This window comes from Salmo trutta, chromosome 32 (assembly GCF_901001165.1).
Source record: "Salmo trutta chromosome 32, fSalTru1.1, whole genome shotgun sequence".
In the NCBI taxonomy this organism is placed as follows: Eukaryota; Metazoa; Chordata; class Actinopteri; order Salmoniformes; family Salmonidae; genus Salmo; species Salmo trutta.
In genome coordinates this window covers 16,777,161-16,795,300 of record NC_042988.1, presented here as the reverse complement: position 1 = coordinate 16,795,300, position 18,140 = coordinate 16,777,161, and the positions used below count along the sequence as shown (strand labels likewise).

Here is an 18,140-nt window from a genome sequence, read left to right as displayed (position 1 = left end):
TCCTGTGTGCAAGGTGTTCTTTCTGAACTTTCTGGGGCAGCATCCTGTTTCCTCAACCAGTTGCCACTACACACTGCAATATGTTGCTGTCTCGGGTGCATGGATTAGTCTAAAATGGCTTCATCTCCACTCCATGACCTGCACCAATCTGGTAGATCTAGACAGTTGAAAGCAAATCAACACTAGAAAAAGTGCACTTGATTGAACAAATAGTTTTTATTAATGAAATTTGAACAGCATTGAGCCATTGCCACAGATGTGTAGGGGTTCACTGACAAATTATCAGTATTTGATATGAAGCACAGAAAAGCTAATTATTTTTCAATATTAATGAATCTTGAAGTTCAGTAAAGACAAATATACCTGTTTGTATGCATAACAAGCCATCTAATATTATGCGACAACAAAAAAATACTTGATTGAACATGACAAGCAGCTTGTATTGCAAAGGGGAATACAGAAAGATACAGTTAAGGAAGACATAAAATGTCAATTAGTTGCAGCAAATCCCTGCCCCAGTTTTTAAACATATGGGTCAAATAATTATTTACCCTTATTACACATTCCTTACTTATGCTACATCAATTCAACTTTGTTGCATGTATTGGATTGCTTTGACCCAGATTAATAATTTGAGCAAGATTGACTATTCCAGTAACTTTGAACAATCACGTTATATCTCATCTCTAGTAATACTAGGGCTTGTTCCATTCCTCTTGTGACTGAAAAAACAAATATGGAATAAATACATTAGATTGAAATTGCTCTGAAGAATGATAGCTAACATATTTATCATCTGGTAAGGTGCTTGACTCTACCTCCACTTGGGGACCTTCGACCCATGAGTCCAAAAAAAAAATCTTTATTTCCTGATTAAAAAAACACACACACACACACACACACACACACACACACACACACACACACACACACACACACACACACACACACACACACACACACACACACACACACACACACACACACACACACACACACACACACACACACACAGTTTTATTTGAGAAGTACATAATGTAACGACCCTGGGTTTATAAACGCGGATATTGACTCTGCCGCATGAGCATGCTTTTGCGGCACAGTCGATAGCGCGCTGGACTTCGGGCTTAGAAGGTCGAGGGTTCGAGACCTGCTCCCTGCCTGTTTCATTACAATAATATTGGCTATAGTCCAAAGCAGGCCAATTAATAATTTGATTTAAAATGCTTTCAAATTTGAAACACCTACTTTGAATCTGTTGAGGGACTCCTAAATCTGGAAATTAAATGTTGAATTCATTCACATTTCTATCATTTCTATAAATTATAGCCTACAAGCTCATTTTACTATGACCCCCCCAAAGAACAGACCAAATCAAAAGATATGAAAATTGAATTGAGCTTTTCTCCACGAGTTGTTGAACCTGCTGCGATTTGGACCTCTTGGTGAGGTCAACCACTAGATCTATACACTTCAGAAGAGGGACAGCGTTTTACCTGCCAGTTCTCAATCGACCAAATATCTCCATCGTCGCTGGTTGGGGTTCCCAGGGCACAGTAAACCTGCGCAAACACTACAATTATCAAAACCACTAACTTTAACACTGTCATCTCGGTAAATTTGAGGGAATAGATGATAGGCTGCAGGTGTTTCTTCTGTTTGAAACAAACAGATATCTATTAAGCAAAGCCAAAGTTGTAACAGGCTTTTTAGTGTGGTCTCTCTCGTGTGCCTGTCAATCGGTAACGCTGTGGTCAATTTATATTCCAATGTTTTTGCCATAACTTTGTGCGCAACTGGTGAGCAAACTCACGATTGTCTAAAGCCATCTGACCTTTTTCTCATGATGCATGTGTTGTTTTTCTCAACCCATTTGTTTTACATTGTGTGGTCGAATTGTTTACCTCTGGATAAATGATCGTCCAATAAGGGCAGAACACCCAGAGGTGAGTACTATTGAGTTAGGACAATAAGCAATGACTTATTGAAGAAATATATACTGCTCAAAAAAATAAAGGGAACGCTTAAACAACACATCCTAGATCTGAATGAAAGAAATAATCTTATTAAATACTTTTTTCTTTACATAGTTGAATGTGCTGACAACAAAATCACACAAAAATAATCAATGGAAATCCAATTTATCAACCCATGGAGGTCTGGATTTGGAGTCACACTCAAAATTAAAGTGGAAAACCACACTACAGGCTGATCCAACTTTGATGTAATGTCCTTAAAACAAGTCAAAATGAGGCTCAGTAGTGTGTGTGGCCTCCACGTGCCTGTATGACCTCCCTACAACGCCTGGGCATGCTCCTGATGAGGTGGCGGATGGTCTGAGGGATCTCCTCCCAGACCTGGACTAAAGCATCCGCCAACTCTTGGACAGTCTGTGGTGCAGCGTGGCGTTGGTGGATGGAGCGAGACATGATGTCCCAGATGTGCTCAATTGGATTCAGGTCTGGGGAACGGGCGGGCCAGTCCATAGGATCAATGCCTTCCTCTTGCAGGAACTGCTGACACACTCCAGCCACATGAGGTCTAGCATTGTCTTGCATTAGGAGGAACCCAGGGCCAACTGCACCAGCATATGGTCTCACAAGGGGTCTGAGGATCTCATCTCGGTACCTAATGGCAGTCAGGCTACCTCTGGCGAGCACATGGAGGGCTGTGCGGCCCCCCAAAGAAATGCCACCCCACACCATGACTGACCCACCGCCAAACCGGTCATGCTGGAGGATGTTGCAGGCAGCAGAACGTTCTCCATGGCGTCTCCAGACTCTGTCACGTCTGTCACGTGCTCAGTGTGAACCTGCTTTCATCTGTGAAGAGCACAGGGCGCCAGTGGCGAATTTGCCAATCTTGGTGTACTCTGGCAAATGCCAAACGTCCTGCACGGTGTTGGGCTGTAAGCACAACCCCCCCCCCCCTGTGGACGTCGGGCCCTCATACCACCCTCATGGAGTCTGTTTCTGACCGTTTGAGCAGACACATGCACATTTGTGGCCTGCTGGAGGTCATTTTGCAGGGCTCTGGCAGTGCTCCTCCTGCTCCTCCTTGCACAAAGGTGGAGGTAGCGGTCCTGCTACTGGGTTGTTGCCCTCCTTCGGCCTCCTCCACGTCTCCTGATGTACTGGCCTGTCTCCTGGTAGCGCCTCCATGCTCTGGACACTACGCTGACAGACACAGCAAACCTTCTTGCCACAGCTCGCATTGATGTGCCATCCTGGATGAGCTGCACTACCTGAGCCACTTGTGTGGGTTGTAGACTCCGTCTCATGCTACCACTAGAGTGAAAGCACCGCCAGCATTCAAAAGTGACCAAAACATCAGCCAGGAAGCATAGGAACTGAGAAGTGGTCTGTGGTCCCCACCTGCAGAACCACTCCTTTATTGGGGGTGTCTTGCTAATTGCCTATAATTTCCACCTGTTGTCTATTCCATTTGCACAACAGCATGTGAAATGTATTGTCAATCAGTGTTGCTTCCTAAGTGGACAGTTTGATTTCACAGAAGTGTGATTGACTTGGAGTTACATTGTGTTGTTTAAGTGTTCCCTTTATTTTTTTGAGCAGTGTATATTGCAGTTGACTTGGTGAAAAAAGGCTAATGGAATCAATGTTGGACAAATCAAACCCTCTCTAATGAATATATTGTAATGACCTGACTAGATCATAAAGGAACAATTGTCCAGACAGAGGATGGAGTTAACGAATGGACGGTTTATTAACTCAACTTAACACAGGCTACTATTTGGCCGTAGCCCACGCCAAATGAATGAAAGGTACCCTACAAACCAACCGTGGCCTTCTCTTGTGAAACACAGACGTAAGAGAGAGAACAATGGCTAAACCCGGTCTTAACTTCCAATGCTCCATCCCCCTGCCCAACCCCCCTCCACGCCACTCCGCCAACCACCAGGCTACCCGGTATCAGAACATTCCAGGCATTCCCGTGATTGGCAGATAGCAGGTTGATTGGCATGACCCCGCGAACATTGGTAAGGAAGACACAACCCACTAATAGCCTAACACATAACCCACAGCTGTCTGTGCGGGTCGCTACAATATGTACTGAAAAAGGTTTCTTAGATCTTAACAGTTCTTATTCGGTAATTTCACTCTTTCTATCTCTGTGTCAGACAGGGGCGTCATGCAACCCAAAAACCTGAGGGGGCACAAAGTATGCGAGGATGGCTGGTGGGGCTATAAATATAAAATCACAATAGCTAATTTACAAATTAAATCCGGAACGCAATTATGTCATTAATTAGGAATGTATGACATTGCGTTGTTCATTATCACCAATAATTCAGATATTTGCCAATTTAGAGAATTTAGCATTTTTCAAACATCTGAAACAGTTTTTTTCTGCAATCTAGAGCCATAAGCATTATGCTTAATTATAGGTAAAGACAACATGGTTATTTTTCTGCATATCTAATCATACCTCTTGAGCTGTCTGAATCCTACTGACGGGTGTTTTTTTATTTAAGAAACTAAATATGCTACTCTGCATTTCTACTAAAATCTGAGTAAAATATTGAAAGGAATGAGTCTTCTTCAGTACATTTAGTAATTGCTTGCTTTTCTAGTCCACCAACCTTGCCAGCAGGCATACCAGCTAAGATAGTTAGACAAGTTACTCTAACTTGATAGCCTGAAATGTCTTGGTAGCTGGTTATGAGGTTGGGCGATTTGGAACATATCTGGACTAGCTAAAGCCAACTTCATAAAATTGCTACAGATGTAGGATCTTAATTTGATCACTTGAAATATTAAACGAGAGCCGCACACTCTAGGAGCTCAGATGCAAAAATGTAATTACCTAATAACCAACATTTTGACAGACAAGCTGTCTTCATCACGGTATAATGACAAACACTGCGGGGTGACTAGTTTATATAGTGTCAAAGGACACACACAGGTGTCTGTAATCATGGCTGGGTGTGGCCTGATATCATTGGTTAATTCTCAGATATAAAAATAACATACCAAAAACATGAATGGATAGCATACAATCATAGATACAATTTGGCAACATAGGCCTACAAACATTTACAATAGCAAAATCACAATAATCACAAGAATGGCTTCAGATCAAAGTCTACGTTAAGACCGAAGGGAACAAGGGTCTTTAAATTAAAGATCCAGGCAGCCTCTCATTTTAACAATAAATTGTCGAGGTCACCCCCGCTCCTAGGGAGGGTGACATGTTCGATGCTGATATAAAGTAGGGATGCAATCGACATGGTTTGATTCCAAAAACTTAATTAGGTCACCCTGTTGCAGGATAAGTTTCCTGCAATGCAGGAAATGTAAACTTGTAGTGTATTTGAGGTTTAAAACGGTTTCTGAAGTCTGTCACTTCCACTCTGAAATAACAGACTTGATTTTCCCTTACAAAAAATGTGCATTAATTATAATCCACATAATAATTCCCATTTCCTATTGCTGCAGGATTATTTTCCTGCTGTAGTAAACTGCCTCAAATTAACATCCTACATCTGCAGGTGTCTAGTAGTATTACAGAGAAACAATAACAACAAATTAAACAAAAAAATGTAATGTTATTTTTTTCTTTTTTCCCAGGACATCTGAGGGGGCACGTTACCATGTGACCCTTATGGGCATGACACCTCTGGTGGCAGATCTGCAAGTAGCATGTAGGCTTACAGCTTCCATGTGTTTTATGGCATGCATCACATAGCAGGCATAGGCTAAGGTCTATGTTAATACACACAAACAGTTGAAGTCGGAAGTTTACATACACTTAGGTTGGAGTCATTAAAACTTGTTTTTCAACCACTCTACAAATTTCTTGTTAACAAACTTTAGTTTTGGCAAGTCGGTTAGGACATCTACTTCGTGCATGACACAAGTAATTTTTCCAACAATTGTTTACAGACAGATTATTTCACTTATAATTCGCTGTATCACAATTCCAGTGGGTCAGAAGTTTACATACACTAAATTGACTGTGCCTTTAAACAGCTTGGAAAATTCCAGAAAATGATGTCATGGCTTTAGAAGCTTCTGATAGGCTAATTGACATCATTTGAGTCAATTGGAGGTGTACCTGTGGATGTATTTCAAGGCCTACCTTCAAACTCAGTGCCTCTTTGCTTGACATCATGGGAAAATCAAAAGAAATCAGCCAAGACTTCAGAAACAAAATTGTAGACCACCACAAGTCTGGTTCATCCTTGGGAGCAATTTCGAAATGCCTGAAGGTACCACGTTCATCTGTACAAACAATAGTACGCAAGTATAAAGACCATGGGACCACGCAGCCGTCATACCACTCAGGAATGAGACGCGTTCTGTCTCCTAGAGATGAACGTACTTTGGTGCAAAAAGTGCAAATCAATCCCAGAACAACAGCAAAGGACCCTGTGAAGATGCTGGAGGAAACAGGTGCAAAAGTATCTATATCCACAGTAAAACAAGTCCTATATCAACATAACCTGAAAGGCTGCTAAGCATGGAAGAAGCCACTGCTCCAAAACCGCCATATAAAAGACAGACTACGGTTTGCAACTGCACATGGGGACAAAGATCATACTTTTTGGAGAAATGTCCTCTGGTCTGATGAAACAAACATAGAACTGTTTGGCCATAATGACCATCGTTATGTTTGGAGGAAAAAGGGGGAGGCTTGCAAGCCGAAGAACACCATCCCACCCGTGAAGCACGGGGGTGGCAGCATCATGTTGTGGGGGTGCTTTGCTGCAGGAGGGCCTGGTGCACTTCACAAAATAGATGCCATCATGAGGCAGGAAAATTATGTGGATATATTGAAACAACATCTCAAGACATCAGTCAGGAAGTTAAAGCTTGGTCGCAAATGGGTCTTCCAAATGGACAATGACCCCAAGCATACTTCCAAAGTTGTGGCAAAATGGCTTAAGGACAACAAAGTCAAGGTATTAGAGTGGCCATCACAAATCCCTGACCTCAATCCTATAGAAAATGTGTGGGCTGAACTGAAAAAGCGTGTGTGAGCAAGGAGGCCTACAAACCTGACTCAGTGACACCAGCTCTGTCAGAGGAATGGGCCAAAATTCACCCAACTTATTGTGGGAAGCTTGTGGAAGGCTACCCGAAACGTTTGACCCAAGCTAAACAATTTAAAGGCAATGCTACCAAATACTAATTGAGTGTATGTAAACTTCTGACTCACTGGGAATGTGATGAAAAAAATAAAAGCTGAAATAAATATTCTGACAGTTCACATTCTTAAAATAAAGTGGTGATCCTAACTGACCTAAGACAGGGAATTTCTACTAGGATTAAATGTCAGGAATTGTGAAAACTGAGTTTAAATGTGGTTAGCTAAGGTGTATGTAAACTTTTGACTTCAATTGTACAATACATACATTAAAATACAGGCTGGATATACACCACAAGAAAGAACAAATAACATGTTACACACATGTTGGTTATATCATCCCTCTAATGACAGATGGACCAATTCCAGGCGGAAGTACAGGTGCTATTGGATGTGCGTGACAAGAGCGGTTCAGTCAGCACATAGCCATGTGTTTTACATTCAATATCCCAGCCAGTCACAAAGGTCCCTAATATCCTCATTGTCTTTTTGGACATTGGGGTCAACTCTAGGGATGAATCTGTAAAATGAGATTGCTGCTTTATCCAGCTCAATCCTACCCAGGCCACAGAGGTAGTTTCAGTGAAATGGCGGGTCTCACTGAGTAGACAGTCAATCTCAGGCATGTTGCTGCCTCTCTCATGTTTAGAGGTGTGAATATGTGCCAGGAAGATCAGGCTGGCTTGGAAGTTAAGTTAACTTAGTGTCTTTGACAGGATTCACTTTTTTAATTTGATTGCTAAAAAACAAAAAAAGTGTATGTAATAAAATGAATGTATCATTGAAGTAGAACGATTGATACAGGTGAGAGGTTACATAGAGCCTGCCAGAATGACATGATAGAAGCTTAAATGTCTGTAATCAAGCTGCATTGAAAATCAGACCCATTTGAAAATCATTCTCCATTGAAGTCATAAGGGTCAGTATCAATGGACATTGTGGATGTCATCAGGAGATAATTACATATTTCTGGAAGATAAAAAACTGAAATAAATGTTTAGTCTAGTCATCTTTATTTGTTGTTTTACAGTCCTGTTTCAGCCATATAACTGAAACAACATTTTGATAACATAGCTGTGTTGTGTTTATCATATCTAGCACAGCTCAAGAGATCAGCCAAATTAGATGGAGACATAGCAGCCATGTCGTTTAGTAGTTTTCTCCCAGCTATCTGACCTTTCAGAATCATAACACACACATCAATGCGCCCACATCATTTTTGTGACGTTGTCAGACAACCAATCCACAAAGAGCAATAAAACCTGTCAGTCTTCAAGTTTTCAACATCTGGCGTCAACTTGAAAGCTTCTTTATTAGTTATTGTAATTAATTTGGTCATTAGCCTACTAATTTGGATTGTTTACGCAACCCTACCCAGTATATGCGACATCTTATAACTGAGGGTATTCATGAGTAAAAAAGTGTTCCTAGAATTGGACCTCATTGAAAAGTCATCCCACCTGGGCGATACATGTCAGTCATTTCTATTACAGGTACCGAGGAATGCATCGGTTAGATTGACTTCAAGCCACTTAAGTTGAGAATTTCTGTCAGTTCCTTCTCAACACTTCTGCCTTCAGTCTGGAATGTCACACTGCCAACTACAACGCTCCTGAGGGAGAGCATGATTAGTCCCTAGTGTTATCTCTCCTGTTCCACCAATCAAATCAAGCTTTATTTATACAGCACATTTCAGACATGGAATGCAACGCAATGTGCTTTACAGGAAAAAATATATATTAAAAACCTACGAAAATAAAAGCTGAAATATTTACTACACAACAAACATAATATAAAAAAAACTAAAGAATGACACAAACTGAACAACTAAAAAGCACCCTAAGGAAGCAGCAGCTACTCTTCCTGGGGTCCACACAAAAACATAGAACGCGACAAGTAACAAAACACTGATACACTGATATACAAGAACCGTCACACAAATATAAAATACAACAATATACAAACAATACAACAAAAGAATGTGTATATATATTTTTTTTTAATTTTACCTTTATTTAACTAGGCAAGTCAGTTAAGAACAAATTCTTATTTACAATGACGGTCTACACCGGCCAAACCCGAACAACGCTGGGCCAATTGTGCGCCTCCAAATGGGACTCCCAATCACGGCCGGTTGTGATACAGCATGGAATTTAACCAGGGTGTCTGTAATGACACCTCTAGCACTGAGATGCAGTGAGTTAGACCGTGTTAGAGTGTGTGTCATTTCACAGTTCCTATTGTGCCATGAGATGTTGTTTTATAAAACATTTTTAGGTCATTTTGATGTTTGCTTGCGTAATTGGAGATAGAAGGGAGTTCCATGCGATCATGGCTCTGTATAACACTGTGACGAGTCCCTTGTCTTGTTGTCACGTCCTGACCATAGAAAGCTGTTATTTTCTATGGTAGAGTAGGTCAGGGCGTGACAGGTTTTTTTCTAGTTTAGATTTTCTATGTTGTTATGTTCTAGTTTTGCATTTCTATGTTGGGTTTTGTTTGGGATGATCTCCAATTAGAGGCAGCTGGTCATCGTTGTCTCTAATTGGAGATCATACTTAAGTAGGTGTTTTTCCCACCTGGATTTGTGGGAGATTGATTTTGAGTAAGTTTATGTTAACGCTTTGTCACGGTTTGATGTTTTTGCTCATTCAGTTTATTTTGTATGTATTGCATAGTTTCACAGTTCAATAAAATATGTGGAACAATAATCACGCTGCACTTTGGTCCGCTTCATCCCACGACAACCGTGACACTTGTAGTGTACGTATGGGTGTCTGAGCTGTATGGTATTTGATTATGCAGACAATCTGGAATTTTCATCAAAGTTATATTTCTCATAAACTACAAGATAAGTATTTAATCTCTCTGTAACCCTCAACAAGGAAAGATTGGCATGCATGTTGTTGATGTTATGCAGTTACTGTGCATTCGGAACGTTTTCAGACCCCTTTTCCACATTTTGTTAAGTTATAGCCTTATTCTAAAATTGATTTAAAAAAACAAATCCTTATCAATCTGCACACATTACTCCATAATGACAAAGCGAAAACAGGTTTTTAGAAATTGTTGCAAGTTTGTTAGAAATAAAAAACAGAAATACCTTATTTACATAAGTTTTCAGACGCTTTGCTATGAGACATGAAATTGAGCTCAGGTGCATCCTGTTTCCATTGATCACCCTTGAGACGTTTCAACAACTTGATTGGAGTACACCTGTGGTAAATTCAATTGATTGGACATGACTGGTACCACAGTTAACAGTGCATGTCAGAGCAAAACCAATCCATGAGGTCAAAGGAATTGTCCGAGGAGCTCCAAGACAGGATTGTGTCGGGGCACAGATCTGGGGAAGGGTACCAAAATGTCTGCAGCATTGAAGGTCCCCAAGAACACAGTGGCCTCCATCCTTTTTAAATGGAAGAAGTTTAGAACCACCAAGACTCTTCTCAGAGCTGGCCACCCAGCCAAACTGAGCAATCGGGGGGAAAGGGCCTTGGTCAGGGAGGTGACCAAGAACCCGATGGTCACTCTGACAGCACTCCAGAGTTCCTCTGTGGAGATCGGGGAAGCTTCCAGAAGGTCAATCATCTCTGCAGCACTTCACCAATCAGGCTTTTATATGCTAGAGTGGCCAGACGGAAGCCACTCCTCAGGAAAAGGAGCATGACAGCCCGCTTGGAGGCCTCTAAAGGACTCTCAGACCATGAGAAACAAGATTCTCTGGTCTGATGAAACCAAGATTGAGCTCTTTGTCCTGAATACGAAGCATACGTCTGGAGGAAACCTTGCACCATCCCTATGGTGAAGCATGGTGGTGGCAGCATCATGCTGTGGGATGTTTTTCAGCCTCAGGGACGAGGAGACTAGTCAGGATCAAAGGGAAAGATGATTGGCGCAAAGTACAGAGAGATCCTTGATGAAGATCTGCTCCAGAGCGTTCAGGACCTCAGACTGGGGTGAAGGTTCACCTTCCAACAGGATAACGACCCTAAGCACACACCCAAGACAACGCAGGAGTGGCTCCAGGACAAGTCTCTGAATGTCCTTGAGTGGCACAGCCAGATCCCAGACTTGAACCCGATTAAACATCTCTGGAGAGACCTGAAAATAGCTGTGCAGCGACACTCCCCATCCAACCTGACAGAGCTTGAGAGGATCTGCAGAGAAGAATGGGAGAAACTCCCCAAATACAGGTGTGCCAAGCTTGTAGTGTCATACACAAGAAGAATTGAGGCTGTAATCGCTGCCAAAAGGTGCTTCAACAAAGTACTGAGTAAAGGGTCTGAATACTTATGTAAATGTGATATTTCATTTAAAAAATAATTTTGTATATAAATTAGAAAATGTCTAAACCTGTTTTTGCTTTGTAATTATGGGGTACTGTATGTAGATTGATGAAAAAACAGCAATTGAATCAATTTTAGAATAAGGCTGTAACATAACAAAAAAGTCAAGGGGTCTGAATATTTTTCGAATGCACTGTAAAGGCAAGGCTTGCTGCTGTTTTCAACCAGCTGCAGATTTGCTAGGTTTTTCTTTGCTTCATTTGACCATATTACCGGACAGTAATCAAGATGGGACATACCCCTCACCATCTTCACAACAACTTAGTCAGTATGATAATTGACCATCCAATGATAAACCTAGGAGTTTAGTCCCTCTGTAACTTTCTCACTCATCATTATTTACTATTCATTAAGGATTATCTGCAATCAAGGTAGCACCCACATTAATGTAGAAGTGTTTAGAAACACTATATTCTTATTTACAATAAAATCGATTCCAAAAAGACAATTCATGATTTACGGTTCATTTCTATTGGGCACAAAATTATCTGAAACACAACTTAAATTAACTGCAAATGCGTCCAAAAAGTTTGTAGTCACAAGCTTGATGTAATCATTGTGTGCTAGGAACATGGGACCAAATCCAAAACCTTTGACTATTTTATTTATAACAATCTTTAGGGGTTTCAATTTTGACCACTACCTTTTTGAGAGAAAAAAAAGTGTTACTTGTTAAACAACATCTCTTTCTCTGAGGAATTGTATTATTAGTATGAAATAAATTTCCCAATTTCTTTCCGCATACAATATAGCTCAGTATTTGAATTATTTCGTTTATAAAGTCAATAAAGCTTATCTTTATCAATAACTTTGAACCCCACTATAATGTTTTTCTCAGGTTATTCTTAAACAAACAGAATAAATTGTGCTTTATTGGTGTACAGGTATCTTCTAAATTATTTAGTGATATTTTAAAATCCACGGTGGCATGTCTGATTCTTTTTCTCCTAAAAATTGTGAAAGAATCCAGCCACCCATATCATAGACTGTTCTCTCTGCTACCACACGGCAAGCGGTACCGGAGCGCCAAGTCTAGGACCAAAAATGCTTCTTAACAGCTTCTATCCCCAAGCCATAAGACTCCTGAACACCTAATCAAATGGGTACCCGGACTATTTGCATTGGCCCCCTTTTTTACCCTGCTTCTACTTGCTGTTTATTATATATGCATAGTCACTTTACCCCTATCTACATGTACATACTACCTCAATGAACCTGTACCCCGCACATTGACACGGTACCGGGAACCCCTATATAGCCTCGTTATTATTATTTTATTGTGTTACGTCTTTGAATATTTTCTTATTTTCGTACTTTTTTAAAACTGCATTGCTGGTTGAGGGCTTGTAAGTAAGCATTTCACTGTAAGGTCTACATCTGTTGTATTCTGTGCATGTGACAAATACAACTTGATTTGAACCCGAGTCGTATTGAAAATTAATAATATTAAGATTTCATAATGCATTATTTGTGTTTTTGGGGGGGGAAACCAAAATGCATTATTTGTGTTTTATAATATATTCTTGTTCAAGTTGATATGACAAATCTATTTGAACACACACATTACTAGAAGGCCAACTCCTGAATAGGTAACCAAGAGTAAAGTCAGAATTTTGGGCAGTAGCCAGTGCGGTCAATCTCCCCTTGTCATTCAGACATTAACAAAGCAATAACACGTGGCAATAAGCATGAACAAAGTCAAAAGCAAAACACAAAACTAGTTATGTCATCTCACTTATATCATCTGACTGTTGTGAATATTGAGTGGTATTTTCATGGTTTTTAAAATGAAAGTAGAACCAATACTATGTCAGTAGCCCTATGAGATGCCATCCTTACACTGAATGTGAACCTAAGATAAGCGATCATATCCTGATCGTTGGAAGCACCATTGGGGAAGCATGGAAGCTGCTCACGACTGTTGGTCACTGGTAACATCAGTGATGCTCTAGCTGCTGCTGCTACCACTACTGTTGTCCTCTTCACTCTCCTCTCTGATGTCATCCATGATGAGGTCGTACAGGTTCTCCAGGCTTCCTTGGCTCAGGCAGGTGTTGACGGTGGAGCCGGAGCTGATGTGGATGGAGCTGGGATTGACCACGCGAGGCTTCCTGTTCCTCTGGCGACTGCGGGGGTGGACACACTCTGTCCCAGGAACATGGGGCTCTGGAATGGAAGTACAAGGCCAGTTAGTTGGCTGGAGCCAGCAGCCAGACAGACATGTAAAAGGACGCCATCTGGTGGTACTTGTTTGTAGTAACACACTCTACAAACCACAGTACATTGCGCTGTACAGCAATCCTGTGTGTGTGTGTGTGTGTGTGTAGTTTAACCTTGTCTGTTGTAACAGTCCTCAGCGAGGCAGCTGTGTGGGATAGGTTTTCTGGGTCCACCTACTCCTACCCCTCCCTTGCGTGGAGGGAGAATCTCTGTTGGGATCACCAGAGTTCAGCAGGAGTAGCAGGGGGAGCCCAAATCCATCCTCCCAAAGCCCCTGATGGACAAATCAAACCAAGTGCATAGAGATTAAATCACATTTATCATTTATCATAATCGCACATGTACAGGACAGCTCCAGCATTTACCTGAAGGAGCGTGTGCATTTGGTGCAGCAGAACTCTCCAATACCCCACATTTTGTCATAAGGGACAGGGTCATATTTCTTCTTGCACAGGTGACAGTGAGATACCTCGGAGAGATGACAGTCAGTGGAGGCCCCAGTTAGTTGATGAACTGGCCATGTGAAATACACATCCAAAGACAAAGTAACAAGAACACAGTTACAGACACAGGCAGGGAGACATACGTTTTAACTATTGTGCATGGGTTTGGCATGCATATCAAACAGAGTGTACCAATGTGTGAAGACCACGGTGTATACCAGGTGGGTATGTATGGAAGAGCATTACCCTCTTCCTCTGGGGTACCCGACGCCACCAGTCCTTGTCACAGGTCTGGCAGGCAAACTAGTGCAGGACCGAGGGGGTGAGGTGGCGCTGGGCATTATCAAACATTCTCTTGTTCTTCTCAGTGAGAGGCAGGACCCGCAGACGCTCTCCCAGCTCCTGAAGACTCAACACACACAAAGGCAGGGACGCACTCATGCGCGCACACACACCTTTCAGTTAGCCATCCACTTAACCCTTAATCTCTTGACGGACCTGATATCATTAACCCTTAATCTCGACTCACCTTGATATCATTATCGTCTTCAGGCTGTCTGCTACCTCGGGGCTGTAGGGAAGACAAATGTAAGTCATAGAATTAGAAATAGTCAAGGCAACCAATTTACCAACCTGATTATCAGATTGGATATAGGACCAATGTAATATGATAGGAGTTTTATCCCCTCTTTCAGCCCTTGAACAGTGTTGTTATAATAGCTCACAAATCTATTACTAATGTGTTAATACCCATTAACAATATGGTTACGGAATAAAGAACTTCAAAATCAAAAGAGATTTTTGCATTATACTGAAATGCCTGAAATCCAGATGTCTTCTGATGAACATTGACTCTTTAACCTAATGAAAGAGGGACTAACTAACACTGTGACTGCGTTGTACCTGCTGTGCAGGAGGGACCTGAGGTTCCCTGTCCTCAGCTGTGAGTCTCTGCACCACATTCTGAAAGAGAGAGAGAGAGAGGTGGGTCAAGGGTCAGGGTACAACTGAACTATCATGTTTATGACCACAAAGACCACATTTTCAAAGAAATACAGACCAGCCTGGATACACCCCTAAGCCAAAGAGACACACACAAAGCGACAGAGAATAGTATGGAATTTATTCATGTGACCTTGACTGCCCGATCCGTCTGTAAGCATTTTCTGTCCTCATCATCCAGCTCTGCACGGCAAGAGTAGAGAAAGAGGAAGAATCAGAGGTTAGATTGTCAACATGGCCAACCCTTTAACGCAAATAAAATAGGTATGGTTGTTAAACCACCAGAGACCATGTCTGAATAGAGAGGTTAAAGAGGAAATCAGCAGCTGAAACAATAACAAAGAGTCTTCATTTACATTTAAGTCATTTAGCAGACGCTCTTATCCAGAGCGACTTACAAATTGGTGCATTCACCTTATGATATCCAGTGGAACAACCACTTTACAATAGTGCATCTAAATCTTTTAGGGGGGGGGTAGAAGGATTACTTTATCCTATCCCAGGTATTCCTTAAAGAGGTGGGGTTTCAGGTGTCTACGGAAGGTGGTGATTGACTCCGCTGTCCTGGCATCGTGAGGGAGCTTGTTCCACCATTGGGGTGCCAGAGCAGCGAACAGTTTTGACTGGGCTGAGCGGGAACTGTGCTTCCGCAGAGGTAGGAGGGCCAGCAGGCCAGAGGTGGATGAACGCAGTGCCCTTGTTTGGGTGTAGGGCCTGATCAGAGCCTGAAGGTACGGAGGTGCCGTTCCCCTCACACCTCCGTAGGCAAGCACCATGGTCTTGTAGCAGATGCGAGCTTCAACTGGAAGCCAGTGGAGAGAGCGGAGGAGCGGGGTGACGTGAGAGAACTTGGGAAGGTTGAACACCAGACGGGCTGCGGCGTTCTGGATGAGTTGTAGGGGTTTAATGGCACAGGCAGGGAGCCCAGCCAACAGCGAGTTGCAGTAATCCAGACGGGAGATGACAAGTGCCTGGACTAGGACCTGCGCCGCTTCCTGTGTGAGGCAGGGTCGTACTCTGCGAATGTTGTAGAGCATGAACCTACAGGATCGGGTCACCGCCTTGATGTTAGTGGCCCCTGTTTCTGTAAAGAAATGTAGGGACGGGGCTGGAGAAATGTAGCCACTTTTAAATGTATACGCAGAGCTATGGATGCAAGGACTGACCATCCATGATATCAAAATTATAGTTTTAACCATGTTTTGAGGCTATACAGTGTTTGTTTTTCATTTACTTTGTTTACAAACATTGACTAAAACAAGCTTATATTTTGTGTTCTGATGGGGTATGACAGTTGAACTAAGCTCATGAGGCATTTATAAGTTATATTCTTCAAGAATCAATAGGTACATATCATAAATGCATAAGTCCAACAAATGGATGCAGCAACTGCAGATTGCCACATTAAGGGATAGTTTCCAGGACAGATGAATCCTAGTTCCTGGACTAAGGGGCACATTTAACGGAGCATCCCCATGGTACAAGCTTTTTAGTACAGGACCAGGTGTCTTGGAAACCCCTCCATAGGGTTTCCTATGGTGGTATGACTGGGGTTTGCATTTACTGTAAACCATTTCTTTACCGTTGCCTTTCTTCAGTATAACTGCCCAGGTGACCATTTGGTGGTTGTTGGCATAGCGCCTCATCAGTAAGGTTGCCTTTTCCACCGCTATCTTTCCATGGAATGTCTCCCTGAACCGCCTGACACTTTTCTCCAGCTGAGTTAACAGACAAATAAGAAAAGGACCGTAAGAATCTAAAATAAACAGGCTGGTCTCAATCATGTTGTAAATAAAACATAAGCTCGGGCACATTCAACAGGAAGATCGACAGAACATTGCAATAAATGCAAATGTAGCCTAAGGGCAAGGTTTATTCAAAAACAGATCACAACACAACGCACAATGAAACACACTGCTCTTGCCCTGTCCTCTCTAACCACACAGGCCTACTTATAAAGTGTAATAACTCTATAGTGTTTGATGACGTTATTTAGGTTTAGGCTAAACGTATGAGAAATGTGATTTAAAAAACAAACATAATTCTTATCCAACGTTTCACATCGACCAAAACACAAATTGTACATTGGATCCGTAGGACAACAATTCAAACAAGAAAGGCGCATACAAATCGACCATATTAAACAGTGTTACTGGCCAAATGAAAACTAAGTTAACCGTAGCCTACCTCAAATTCATCTTGCAGACAGCTCATTTTATTGTCGTCTAGGCTTTTTCTACCCTTGTATATGTCGTTCTATGGCAACATATTTTGCAACAATCGATATATTTCCTTGTAGCGCTGCAGTTGCAATGTGTTGACTAACGTTAACAACTTTCCCTTTAATAAGATGGCGCGTTCAAAACCACTGGGAACTTGGAACAATACGATGTCAGATCATTACGTCAGGGATCTTTAGGGTGAAAAGTCGGAGCTCTGGAGAGAGGCCCGAGTTCACGAGTTGAAATTCCGAGTTGGATGACCGTTCAATTAAAAAAAAAATCCAGTCGGAGACCCTTTTGTTGTGCTAGTTCCCATTTGTTTTAACGCACTGAAGTCGGATTTCGGGATTCCAGTTACGAGTTGTTTTGAACGTATCATTAGACTGGTCATACGTAACACGCGCCCACGCACGCCACACACCGTAAAAACAAACACACACCAACCAATGAACACACAACCAGCCCCCGCTACTTCTTCTTATTATTATTTGGTATCATGTCGTTGCACATTTTGTTTGTGCATTTCACCACCTACTGTGCAGCAGTGTATGTTCAATCACATTATACAAAAATTAAAAGGGTAATATATATGTATATAAACATTTCACCACCAACCAACCCTACAACTATATACCACTATTTCATTAAAAAACATCAAAAAAATCTCACACCCAGCTGGCAGCTACACTCATTAAAAAACCCACTACCCCATTCCACTACTTTGACCCTATCTGCTCCTACACCATGCCAACGGCCTGGGAGGACGGGACACCCCACTCAACACACCCTGTAAC

At 41.8% G+C, this 18,140-nt stretch overlaps 1 pseudogene; it reads right to left on the bottom strand.

Annotated features, from left to right (window-relative positions):
* Positions 1-11,658: 11,658 nt before the first annotated feature.
* On the bottom strand, positions 11,659-17,720 carry LOC115171257 (repressor of yield of DENV protein homolog; annotated as a pseudogene).
* Between the last annotated feature and the right edge of the window lie 420 nt (positions 17,721-18,140).